A 14,354-nucleotide genomic window follows, 5' to 3' on the forward strand; every position below is an offset into this window, starting at 1 on the left:
CACAGCCCAGGCTCCACACCCCCTTCTCGTGTGGGCCTTAGCAGCTGCCAGGCCCTCAGCATCCCAGAGTAAAAGTCTGAGAGACCTGCTGTACTCAGCCTCTCCAGCTTCATGAGGAACAGCTGCCGATCCAAACCTAATCCGCCAGCTCTCCTCAGCAGCGCGCATGCTGGTTCCCTCCAGCCAACGTCAGTATGGTACAGCAGTCTCTGCACCGCCTTTAGCCGGAACGCAGCCATCCTGCTCTCCAGTTCCACCAGGCCCTGTCCTCCTTCATGGACGGTCATATACAACACTGCTGCCCTCAGCCAGTGATGGCCCGACCAGAAGAAGTCCACCAGCTTGCGTTGCAGGTCTGCAAGCAGACCGGCGGGGGGGTTGAGGACAGCCAGTTTATGCCACAGGGAAGATGCCACCAGGTTGTTAATTATCAGCACCCTCCCTCTATATGACACTTGGGACAGGAGCCACCTCCACCTGGCCAGTCTTGACACCACTGCCTGTGACAGCCCCTCCCAGTTCTTCCTTACCCACCTCTCCGAGCCCAGGTACACCCCCAACACTTTAAGCCCTTCACAACCCCACTGCAAACCCCCTGGAAGCAGAGGAGGAGCCCTATCCCCCCATGCCCCGCATAACAGAGCTTTGCTCTTGCCCCAGTTTACCTTAGCTGAAGAAGCTCCCTCGTACACCTTCAGACTGGTCTCCAGTGCCTGCATATCTTGGCCATCCCTGACCATCACAGAAACATCATCTGCATATGCTGACACTGCTATTCCTGTCAACACATCCATGCCTGTCCAGCACACTCCCTGCAGTCTCCTGCGTAGCAGTCCTAAAAAAGGCTCAATGGCTAGTGTGTATAACTGCCCAGATAGAGGGCATCCTTGTCTAATGCCCCGTCTCACCCAGACTGGCCTACTGAGCCCCCCTCCCACCTTGACCATGCATGACGCCCCAGCATACAACAGCTTCACACAGGTCAAAAAACTCCTCCCAAACCCAAACACAGACATCACATTAAACAGATACTCATGGTCCACTCTATCAAAAGCCTTCTCTTGATCTAAAGAGACCAGTCCGAAGTTCACATTAGACCCTCTCGACAAGTCCAACATGTCCCTAATTAAGAACAAGTTGTCCGTGATTGAGCGTCCCGGTACACAATATGTTTGGTCCTTATGTACTATTGAGTCCAAGTGGGACTTCAGTCTGTTAGAGAGGACCTTGGCAAATATCTTGTAGTCCGCACAGAGCAATGCCACAGGCCTCCAGTTCTTAAGTTCACACAAGTCCCCTTTTTTGGGCAGGAGAGTCAGAGCCGCCCGACGGCAGCTCATCGGCAACTCCCCTACCCCGACGCATTCACGCAACACGCAAAAGAAGTCCCGTCCAACTATTCCCCAGAATTTTTTATAAAACTCCACTGGGAGTCCATCAACCCCCGGTGCACGACCGGTGGACATCTGGGTTACGGCCTCTGCCAGTTCATGGGACAACAGAGGAACGTCCAAATCATCCCTCTGTGCCAGAGAGAGTTTAGGGAGTCCTGTGAACAAGACCTGAGCACACACAGGATCACACTCTTCTGCCCTATACAATTCAGTATAAAACTCCACAGTCCGCTCCCGCATCTCACCCACCACAGAGGTCACCCGCCCATCAGACAGCCGTAGACAATGCATACCCTTGGCTTCACTGCTCTGTCTTTCCAAACCAAAGAAGAAGGAGCTGGGAGCATCCATCTCCTTGAGCATGGAGAATCTAGCTCTTACAAGTGCTCCCTTTGCTTTAACCTGGAAAAAACTGCCCAGGTCCCTGCGTAATTCAGCTAAATTAGCCTGGAGGCCTACATTGCCTTGCCCCACCATCTCTACCTCCATCTCACTAATACACCGCTCTAGTTCCCCCAAAACTCTCCTAGCCTCTGAGGATGAGAGAGCTGTGTATTGTTGACAGAAAAGCCGAATTTGGACTTTCCCCACATCCCACCATTGGCTCAGAGACTCATAATCCTCTATTCGCTGCCTCCACCTTTCCCAGAAGGTCTGGAAACCTGCGCAAAAAGTGGCATCTTGTAAGAGCTTTACATTGAATTTCCAATAGGATGCCTGCCGAGGCCCTGGTGAAATAGACAGCCGAGCCATGGTTATATGATGATCGGAAAACCCCACCGGGAGAATGGTAGCGCCCAACAGCCTATTGCTCTGATTCCTAGACATATAAAACCGATCAAGTCGGGCTGCACTCACCCTAGCCCCAAAAACCTTCACCCATGTATACTGTCTTGTGTTCGGATGTTTAGTTCTCCAAACATCCACTAGGTCAAACTGATTAATAATATCCCTTAACACTCCAACTGACACTGAATGAGGCTCTTCCCCATTTCTGTCTTTTGTAAAATCTATTGTGCAGTTCCAGTCCCCTCCAACCACCAGTGTCTCCTCAGGCGCTACCTGTGAGAGTTCCTGTCTAAGACTCCCAAATAGAACCCCTCTTTCTCTCCCTGTGTTAGGCGCATACACATTTATAAAGACAAACCCCATATTGTTAATTTCTGCTTTAACAACAAGGAGCCTACCCCTACACACCTCCTTTGAGGAGCAAATTTTTACAGACAGACCCGGTGCAAAAAGGACTGCCACTCCTGCACTAAGATTTGTCCCATGGCTCAACACACTTGCCCCTTTCCACCAGAGCCCCCAATCGACTTCATTCAATACATCACTATGTGTCTCCTGCAGAAACAACACCTGTACTTTTTTTTGTTTTACATATTCACCCAACACACTCCTCTTTCCCGCATCTCTGGCGCCATTTATATTGAGCGAGCCTACCCGTAGAGTCTCCATAAGAAGTGGGAGAAAAGCCAGCAGAGAAAGAGACCAATAGCAAAGCTCAAAAACCCCAGTGTCAGAAAGAAAAGTATACATCTAAACAGTGTCCGAAGGTAGACCCTTACGCACTGTTGTGACCCACTTCCTCAACCTAAACCGTTTCCTGGGTGAGAGGACACCATGCCCCTCATTTCTCACAGCATGTTGTACTGATCGTACAAACTTTCTTGAATCAGGGAAAAAAGCCTCAAGATTGACTTTTTTCCCCTTGGTCTCATTCAGGAACCTTGTCAGTTCCCTCACCGTGTACTTAGACCCCTCTGCTTGACTGGCTGTCAGCTCCGGGCCTATTGAAGAGGAGTCTGAAAAAAATAACTCCTCATCCTCTTCCTCAGACTCACTTTCCTCCTCATCTCTATCTCCCACCCTGACCACCTGCCCTTCCTCTCTGGTCAGGGCATCTCCCACAGCAACAGGCAAAGTTTCCATTGTGCCTTTAACCACACCCTTTTTCCTTTTCCGCTTTGCACCCTCCTCCTCCCCCCCTAGTCTCTTATACTTCCCCACTGTACTCTCTTCATCCACTGTCATAACCTGACTAGACTTAGCATCCTCTACACCACCCTCCATATCATAGCTAAGCCCAGCCTCAGCTACCCCACCATCTCTAGCCTGACTAGACCCAGCCTCCACTACCCCACCATCTCTAGCCTGACTAGACCCAGCCTCCACTACCCCACCATCTCTAGCCTGACTAGACCCAGCCTCCACTACCCCACCATCTCTAGCCTGACTAGGCCCAGCCTCTGCTACACCACCATCTCTAGTCTGACTAGACCCAGCCTCCACTACCCCACCATCTCTAGTCTGACTAGACCCAGCCTCAGCTACCCCACCATCCCTGGTATGACTAGGCCCAGCCTCCGCTACACCACCATCTCTTGCCTTACTAGACCCAGCCTCAGCTACCCCACCATCCCTGGTATGACTAGGCCCAGCCTCTGCTGTCTGCATCTCATTACCCCCTGCACTTTGATCTCGATTTCCCCCACCAGCGCTTGTACCCTCACTTTGTCTACGGCCTTTATGTGGGCATGCAAAGCTCTTATGCCCCAAATCCCCACACTCAAAACACCGTAGACTGTCTGTGCTGGCAAACCCTGCATAGAGCCCCTCCCCATGCCTCACTTTAAAATGCACATTTAGCTGTTGCTCATTGTTGTTCAGAAACATAAACACTTGCCTCCGGAACGAAACAACGTGCTTAACAGCAGCTGCCTGAAAGCCTGCCGACAGTACACGAAACCCGCTAGCAAACTTACCAAAACGACTCAGCTCTTTCCTGATCTGATCGTCCGTAATAAACGGAGGTAAATTTGCAACGACTACTCTTGTCGAAGGGGTAGAAAGAGGTAAAACTGGCACCAACACATCCCTTACAAATATTCCGCTAGCAATTAGCCTACCAACCAAATTTTCTCTTTTCATGAACACAACCACAGCTTTGTTCATTCTAGAAGCAGAATGTATAAATTCAGCTCCTACCTGTTCGCCGACCGCGAGCAGAACCTCCTCCACCTTAACTCCATTCTCAGGAACACACCTGAATCCATGCCGTATCGACAGCATCTCCTCCGCGCTAGGCTGAGAAGCCATCGCGCATACCACGCCTTGCAAACCCCAGAAAACTTACTCTGTCCTCTTCCACCCTAACTCTGAAAAAAACTGTGGATACCGCTAAAACAAATATTGCATTAACCGTATACCATAGAAAATAAAATGTAAGGAAAAGATCAAGACAAGAGTCTAGAAAGTTAGTTAGGACAGAGTCCTCCTCACCAAACACTCAAAAATTCCCAGCATGCAGAGAGAGAGAGAGAGAGAGAGAGAGAGAGAGAGAGAGAGAGAGAGAGAGAGAGAGAGAGAGAGAGAGAGAGAGCTAGAGCAAAAGGAAGAAGTGTTTTGGAGGAGTTTAAATGTAGGGTCGGGACCTTTGTAGACACGTCAGATAGCTCTGTCTCTGTCTCTGTCTCTCTCTCAACAGCTAGAACTATAACGACTGTAAACTCAGTGTGTATAAAGCCGTCGTTTAAAGCTGGCATCCTTAATTGGTGAAACTGCCATGCCCTTTAAACAACAAATACCATTTTTTCCCCCCCTCGGACATCATTGCACCTGCAATACAACAGCAGAATATGAAGTGTCATTTATTTTGTATCCCACACTTGCTCTGTGATGTGATGCTCTGTGAGTGTTGCTCTGTGATGTGTTGCTCTGTGATGTGTTGCTCTGTGATGTGTTGCTCTGTGATGTGATGCTCTGTGATGTGTTGCTCTGTGATGTGTTGCTCTGTGATGTGTTGCTCTGTGATGTGTTGCTCTGTGATGTGATGCTCTGTGATGTGATGCTCTGTGATGTGATGCTCTATGATGTGTTGCTCTGTGATGTGTTGCTCTGTGATGTGTTGCTCTGTGATGTGTTGCTCTGTGTTGCTCTGTGATGTGTTGCTCTGTGATGTGATGCTCTGTGATGTGTTGCTCTGTGATGTGATGCTCTGTGATGTGTTGCTCTGTGTTGCTCTATGATGTGTTGCTCTGTGATGTGATGCTCTGTGATGCTCTGTGATGTGTTGCTCTGTGATGTGATGCTCTGTGATGTGATGCTCTGTGATGTGTTGCTCTGTGATGTGATGCTCTGTGATGTGTTGCTCTGTGATGTGTTGCTCTGTGATGTGTTGCTCTGTGATGTGATGCTCTGTGATGTGATGCTCTGTGATGTGTTGCTCGGTGATGTGTTGCTCTGTGATGCTCTGTGATGTGTAGCTCTGTGATGTGTTGCTCTGTGATGTGTTGCTCTGTGATGTGTTGCTCTGTGATGCTCTGTGATGTGTTGCTCTGTGTTGCTCTGTGATGTGTTGCTCTGTGATGTGATGCTCTGTGATGTGATGCTCTGTGATGCTCTGTGATGTGTTGCTCTGTGATGCTCTGTGATGTGATGCTCTGTGATGTGTTGCCCTGTGATGTGTTGCTCTGTGATGTGTTGCTCTGTGATGTGTTGCTCTGTGATGTGTTGCTCTGTGATGCTCTGTGATGTGATGCTCTGTGATGTGTTGCTCTGTGATGTGTTGCTCTGTGATGTGATGCTCTGTGATGTGTTGCTCTGTGATGTGTTGCTCTGTGATGTGTTGCTCTGTGATGCTCTGTGATGTGATGCTCTGTGATGTGTTGCTCTGTGATGTGTTGCTCTGTGTTGCTCTGTGATGTGTTGCTCTGTGATGTGATGCTCTGTGATGTGTTGCTCTGTGATGTGATGCTCTGTGATGTGTTGCTCTGTGTTGCTCTATGATGTGTTGCTCTGTGATGTGATGCTCTGTGATGCTCTGTGATGTGTTGCTCTGTGATGTGATGCTCTGTGATGTGATGCTCTGTGATGTGTTGCTCTGTGATGTGATGCTCTGTGATGTGTTGCTCTGTGATGTGTTGCTCTGTGATGTGTTGCTCTGTGATGTGATGCTCTGTGATGTGATGCTCTGTGATGTGTTGCTCGGTGATGTGTTGCTCTGTGATGCTCTGTGATGTGTAGCTCTGTGATGTGTTGCTCTGTGATGTGTTGCTCTGTGATGTGTTGCTCTGTGATGCTCTGTGATGTGTTGCTCTGTGTTGCTCTGTGATGTGTTGCTCTGTGATGTGATGCTCTGTGATGTGATGCTCTGTGATGCTCTGTGATGTGTTGCTCTGTGATGCTCTGTGATGTGATGCTCTGTGATGTGTTGCTCTGTGATGTGTTGCTCTGTGATGTGTTGCTCTGTGATGTGTTGCTCTGTGATGTGTTGCTCTGTGATGCTCTGTGATGTGATGCTCTGTGATGTGTTGCTCTGTGATGTGTTGCTCTGTGATGTGATGCTCTGTGATGTGTTGCTCTGTGATGTGTTGCTCTGTGATGTGTTGCTCTGTGATGCTCTGTGATGTGATGCTCTGTGATGTGTTGCTCTGTGATGTGTTGCTCTGTGATGCTCTGTGATGTGTTGCTCTGTGTTGCTCTGTGATGTGTTGCTCTGTGATGTGATGCTCTGTGATGTGATGCTCTGTGATGCTCTGTGATGTGTTGCTCTGTGATGCTCTGTGATGTGATGCTCTGTGATGTGTTGCTCTGTGATGTGTTGCTCTGTGATGTGTTGCTCTGTGATGTGTTGCTCTGTGATGTGTTGCTCTGTGATGCTCTGTGATGTGATGCTCTGTGATGCTCTGTGATGTGTTGCTCTGTGATGTGTTGCTCTGTGATGTGATGCTCTGTGATGTGTTGCTCTGTGATGTGTTGCTCTGTGATGTGTTGCTCTGTGATGCTCTGTGATGTGATGCTCTGTGATGTGTTGCTCTGTGATGCTCTGTGATGTGTTGCTCTGTGATGCTCTGTGATGTGTTGCTCTGTGATGTGTTGCTCTGTGATGTGATGCTCTGTGATGTGTTGCTCTGTGATGTGTTGCTCTGTGATGTGTTGCTCTGTGATGCTCTGTGATGTGATGCTCTATGATGTGTTGCTCTGTGATGTGATGCTCTGTGATGCTCTGTGATGTGTTGCTCTGTGATGCTCTGTGATGTGTTGCTCTGTGATGTGTTGCTCTGTGATGTGTTGCTCTGTGATGTGTTGCTCTGTGATGTGATGCTCTGTGATGTGTTGCTCTGTGATGTGTTGCTCTGTGATGCTCTGTGATGTGTTGCTCTGTGATGTGTTGCTCTGTGATGTGTTGCTCTGTGATGTGTTGCTCTGTGATGTGTTGCTCTGTGTTGCTCTGTGATGTGTTGCTCTGTGATGTGTTGCTCTGTGATGTGTTGCTCTGTGATGTGATGCTCTGTGATGTGTTGCTCTGTGATGTGATGCTCTGTGATGCTCTGTGATGTGTTGCTCTGTGATGTGATGCTCTGTGATGTGTTGCTCTGTGATGTGTTGCTCTGTGATGTGTTGCTCTGTGATGTGTTGCTCTATAGCAGGGTTCCCCAACTGGCAGCCCACGAGCAACCCCCTCAAATTTATTATGAATATTTTTGTTAATAAAAAAAATAAAACAATTAAAAATCTTGGAACTGAGATGCAAAAAAATCCCAAATGCAATGTCCCAAGAAGGAAGTGACCCTACCTAAATAAAACAAAAGTTACATTTTAGCTTCCTTCATGAGGAGAGAGAATGCAGGAAACGGTCAACTAATGAACCATTCTGTGGTGCTGAAACGTAAAGCTGCAACCGCAGCGTAATCAATAGGAGGTGAACAGCGCCTGCTGCTGAACATATAACTTGTTATGCAAATGGCGCCAAGCAACAGATGGAGAAAAAAAACTACACCAGTCGAGTGATTCGTTTCAGCAATAAATTTCATTTTAATTTGGCTTTACAAACAACATGAGGGCTTAATTGGAATCTATAGGCCCATATAAAATAGCCAACGTCAGCCAGTTAAGTTCTTTCTTTCACAAGAAAAAAACAAATAACCTAATAGAAGTGGTATTTTTATTTATTTATTTATTAGGCCTACTTACAATTTCATCTGGCCAAAAAAAGGTAGCATCCTACATAAAACAATCATTTAAAGAAAAGAAGGTAATGTCTGTGTGTGAGTGTCTGTAGCCCTGTATCAGGAGTCTGGGGATAACCTGCTCCTGTTACGACAAAACAAAACAGAAAATACTGTCAGCATGAGACCTAAAATAGCCATGGATAAGCACTAATAATAATAAATAATAACAATAATAATAATAACAACAATAATAATAATAATAACAACATCAATAACTATAACGATAATAATAACTATAACAATAATAACTATAACAATAATCTTAACTATAACAATAATAATAATAATAATAATAATAACAACAACAATCATAACTATAATGATAATAATAACTATAACAATAATAATAATAATAACAACAACAATAATAACTATAACAATAATAGTAACTATAATAATAATAACAACAATAATAATAATAATAACAACAACAATAATAACTATAACAATAATAGTAACTATAACAATAATAATAATAATAACAACAACAATCATAACTATAATGATAATAATAATAATAATAATAACAACAATAATAATAACTATAACAATAATAGTAACTATAATAATAATAACAACAATAATAATAATAATAACAACAACAATAATAACTATAACAATAATAGTAACTATAACAATAATAACAACAATAATAATAATAACAACAATAATAACAACAATAATAATAATAACAACAATAATAATAATTATAACAATAATATTAATAATAATAACAACAACAATAACTATAACAATAATAACTATAACAATAATAATAATTATAACAATAATAACTATAATAATAATAACTATAACAATAATAATAATAACAACAACAACAACTATAACAATAATAATAATAACAATAATAATAATAACAATAATAATAATAACAACAACAATAATAACTATAACAATAATAATAATAACAATAATAACTATAACAATAATAATAATAACAATAATAACTATAACAATAATAATAATAATAATTATAACAATAATAACTATAACAATAATAATTATAACAATAATAATAATTATAACAATAATAACTATAACAATAATAACTATAACAATAATGTTAGCAGCCTATATGACCATTTATTAAATACTAAGTTACTTACTTAATTGGAAAATATGCATTTCCCCTCCGACACAATCTTGTGGATGTCGGGTTTGATGGATGTGATTTTGATTCCTCGATTGACTTATGTGAAAGCCGGTTGCTTTCGTGAGTCTTGATTGCGTTCATAGAGAAAAATGAGGACTCGCAGGTGTAAGTCGATCCAAACATTGTTAGCACATAAAAAGGCAAGTTTCAAATCCGGTGGAGAAGTTGTCCCTCAGCGGCTTGATGAAATTATTTCGTCACCTCTGTGACAATGCTGCGGCCTGGTCCCTCTGCCTGTCGTTTCTTCAGTGCGCCGAAGAGCAGTAGCCTTCTAGAGGACAAGTCCAAATCCGAACAACTCAAGCTTCCTAGTAAAATACCGTTTTCCATCATGACCACGACTGTTTTCCCTCTTCGTTGTAACTGCACATTTAACCCATTTAAAAGTAACAGAATATGTCATCTTAAAAATGCTACGTCAATTTTCCAGAATAGGAAAGGGGTTAACTGCTGCCCTCCATTTTGCTTTTTCTGACAAAATCCATAACCTGGTCATGCAGCTCACAGAATCTCTCTGGAGCTTTTCGTTTACTCAGCCCAGCGCACGTTTGTTACGCTCGTCGTAAACATCGGACCGAGGTGCAGCGTTGTAGGCGAACATTTGACTTTTATTTCAAATAAACACAGACAAAACAACAAATTACAAAACGAACGTAAAGTTCTGCGAGCTACACAGCAACTATGCAAAAACAAGATCCCACAAACTAAGGTGGGAAAAAGGCTGCCTAAGTATGATCCCCAATCAGAGACAACATTAGACAGCTGTCTCTGATTGGGAACCATACCCGGCAAACAAAGAAATAGAAAAACTAGAATGCCCACCCAAATCACACCCTGACCTAACCAAATGGAGAAATAAAAAGGCTCTCTAATGTCAGGGCGTGACAATGTTGTTGTGAAGCAGGAGATCAGGAGATCTGTCACAAGCTTGTGGGGGGAAAAAACGGTGTTGTGTTGCTTGATGTCCCACTGACATTACTTTATCAATCACATCTTTTAGCTCAGCGTTTAGTCTGACACATAGCACACTCTGATGGATGAGACAATGCAAACCATTCATTAGCGTGGCGTCCTTCAACCTGCTGACCAGGCCCCTGTGTCTGCCCACCATAGCAGGAGCCCCGTCTGTGACCACAAAGTTGACTTTTTCGAATGACAGGCCACATAGTTTATGTGTCAGGGGGCTAGGGTCAGTCTGTTATATCTGGAGTATTTCTCCTGTCTTATCCGGTGTCCTGTGTGAATTTAAGTATGCTCTCTCTAATTCTCTCTTTCTCTCCCTCTCTCGGAGGACCTGAGCCCTAGGACCATGCCTCAGGACTACCTGGCATGATGACTCCTTGTTGTCCCCAGTCCACCAGGCCGTGCTGCTGCTCCAGTTTCAACTGTTCTGCCTGTGGCTATGGAACCCTGACCTGTTCACTGTGATTACTATTATTTGACCATGCTGGTCATTTATGAACATTTGGACATCTTGGCCATGTTCTGTTATAATCTCTACCCGGCACAGCCAGAAGAGGACTGGCCACCCCTCATAGCCTGGTTCCTCTCTAGGTTTCTTCCTAGGTTTTGGCCTTTCTAGGGAGTTTTTCCTAGCCACCGTGCTTCTACACCTGCATTGCTTGCTGTTTGGGGTTTTAGGCTGGGTTTCTGTACAGCACTTTGATATATCAGCTGATGTAAGAAGGGCTTTATAAATACATTTCTGTCCATTGTTCCCTGAAACTTCGATTTTCATTATCCACTTTTCTTTTGATACTTTGAGAGCGAAATGTTCTCTTGCTATCAAGTTAATTGTTCTGAACGAATATTGACGTTAACAAAGTAGTGCAGACTACAATATGTTGCGTAGAGCTGTTTTTCCCCACCAATCAACGCACAGAGTAATAAACAAAAAACAGAATAACTGAATAGAGATATTGGTGATTTTATTACCTTAAATCAGATATACATTTTCTTTTTTTGTCACTGAATGTATTATGTACTAATCAAATGTTTTAAAAATGTTGTTTGTTTCGTCCCTCAGCCTACTACCCCTGCAGCCTGTCCCTCAGCCTACTACCCCTGCAGCCCGTCCCTCAGCCTGTCCCTCAGCCTGTCCCTCAGCCTGTCCCTCAGCCTACTACCTCTACAGCCTGTCACTCAGCCTGTCCCTCAGCCTACTACCCCTGCAGCCTGTCCCTCAGCCTGTCCCTCAGCCTACTACCCCTGCAGCCTGTCCCTCAGTCTACTACCCCTGCAGCCTGTCCCTCAGTCTACTACCCCTGCAGCCTGTCCCTCAGCCTACTACCCCTGCAGCCTGTCCCTCAGCCTACTACCCCTGCAGCCTGTCCCTCAGCCTACTACCCCTGCAGCCCGTCCCTCAGCCTGTCCCTCAGCCTGTCCCTCAGCCTGTCCCTCAGCCTGTCCCTCAGCCTACTACCTCTACAGCCTGTCACTCAGCCTGTCCCTCAGCCTACTACCCCTGCAGCCTGTCCCTCAGTCTACTACCCCTGCAGCCTGTCCCTCAGTCTACTACCCCTGCAGCCTGTCCCTCAGCCTACTACCCCTGCAGCCTGTCCCTCAGCCTGTCCCTCAGCCTGTCCCTCAGCCTACTACCCCTGCAGCCTGTCCCTCAGCCTGTCCCTCAGCCTGTCCCTCAGCCTACTACCCCTGCAGCCTGTCCCTCCGCCTACACAGCAGGACATATTGGTATGGTTTGCCGGCCCTCAATTTCATCTCGGCCTTAACAACACCCGTGCTAATATATCCTCCAAACACCGGCCTCTCTGGTATTATCACTTAAGTAGAGCTAACTAGCAACAACAGCAGACAAACAACAATGGTTGACATGGCAACTGTGCAGCAGCAGAAAAACAGAGCAGCAGAGATCATAAGAATAAAATTAGTCCCCAATCAATACTTTAAATTGCCCCAAATGGCACCAGAACATCAGGATAACATGTATTTTGAATTGTGTTCCAGCAATACGGTGCATTAAAACTAAAAGCAGATTTACCTAGCTGGGTGGAAACCCAAGGAACCTCGAGAGTTAACCAATCCTGTGACTGGGTTAGGGACATCAAGAGTTAACCAATCCTGTGACTGGGTTAGGGACATCAAGAGTTAACCAATCCTGTGACTGGGTTAGGGACATCAAGAGTTAACCAATCCTGTGACTGGGTTAGGAAACATCAAGAGTTAACCAATCCTGTGACTGGGTTAGGAAACATCAAGAGTTAACCAATCCTGTGACTGGGTTAGGAACCTCGAGTTAACCAATCCTGTGACTGGGTTAGGCAACATCAAGAGTTAACCAATCATGTGACTGGGTTAGGAAACATCAAGAGTTAACCAATCATGTGAACAGGTTAGGCAACTCAGGTGTCTATAATTCAACAGCAAAGTTAGATAAGATGGGAGTTTATAAAGTAGGGTAAACAGAAAGGAAGTAATGTAGAGATGTACGGGTCTTTAACGAAGTCCAGCCAACCTTTTGGTACAAGATGCAGTGGTGATTATCAAAACTGTTCCCTGTTACAAAACGAAAGGCACTATGGTAGATGGCATCCAAAGGTTTAAGAGTAGTAGCAGCTGCACTTTGATAACTAATATCATCGTAATAAACAACAGATATAAAGGTTGACTGAATAATCTGCTTCCTACTGCTCAGAGAAAAGGCACCATCTGTTTCTGTAGAAAACAACTTTAAATCTTAGTTTCTTATTAACCAGCTCATTTGTATGTTTTTTAAACTTCAAATCCATATCAATCCAAATCCCTAAGTAATTTTTTCCTGCTGGAACACGTTCTATTGGAGAACCATCTAATGAGTGAACGTAGTTCATCTGAAACATTCTTATGAGAATCCAGGACCTCTATACCAGGCGGTGTCAGAGGAAGACTGTAAAAATTGTCAAAGATTCCAGCCACCCTAGTCATAGACTGTTCTCTCTGCTACCGCACGGCAAGCGGTACCGGAGCGCCAAGTCTAGGACCAAAAGGCTTCTTAACAGCTTCTACCCCCAAGCCATAAGACTCCTGAACATCTAATCAAATGGCTACCCAGACTATTTGCATTGTCGTCGTCCCCCCCCCCTTTTACGCTGGTGCTACTCTCTGTTCATTATCTATGCATAGTCCCTTTACCTCTACCTACTGTACATTTGCATATTACCTCAAATACCTCGACTAACCTTCAAGACATTCAGACTAAGATAGTCAGGAAACCAAGAACAGGCTCAGACCTATTGAGGACAACGTGTTCAATTAAATAGCATTATCAACAATATCAAAAGCTTTTGACAGGTCCACAAACAAAGCAGCACATTTCAATTTAGTGTCTAAAACATTGACAAGATCATTAACAACTGTAGTGGTTGTTGTCCAGGACTAAACCCTGACTGTAGTGGTTGTTGTCCAGGACTAAACCCTGACTGTAGTGGTTGTTGTCCAGGACTAAACCCTGACTGTAGTGGTTGTTGTAACAGGACTAAACCCTGACTGTAGTGGTTGTTGTCCAGGACTAAACCCTGACTGTAGTGGTTGTTGTCCAGGACTAAACCCTGACTGTAGTGGTTGTTGTCCAGGACTAAACCCTGACTGTAGTGGTTGTTGTAACAGGACTAAACCCTGACTGTAGTGGTTGTTGTCCAGGACTAAACCCTGACTGTAGTGGTTGTTGTCCAGGACTAAACCCTGACTGTAATGGTTGTTGTCCAGGACTAAACCCTGACTGTAGTGGTTGTTGTCCAGGACTAAACCCTGACTGTAGTGGTTGTTGTCCAGGACTAA

This window comes from Salmo trutta, chromosome 31, assembly GCF_901001165.1.
Source record: "Salmo trutta chromosome 31, fSalTru1.1, whole genome shotgun sequence".
Lineage (NCBI taxonomy): Eukaryota > Metazoa > Chordata > Actinopteri > Salmoniformes > Salmonidae > Salmo > Salmo trutta.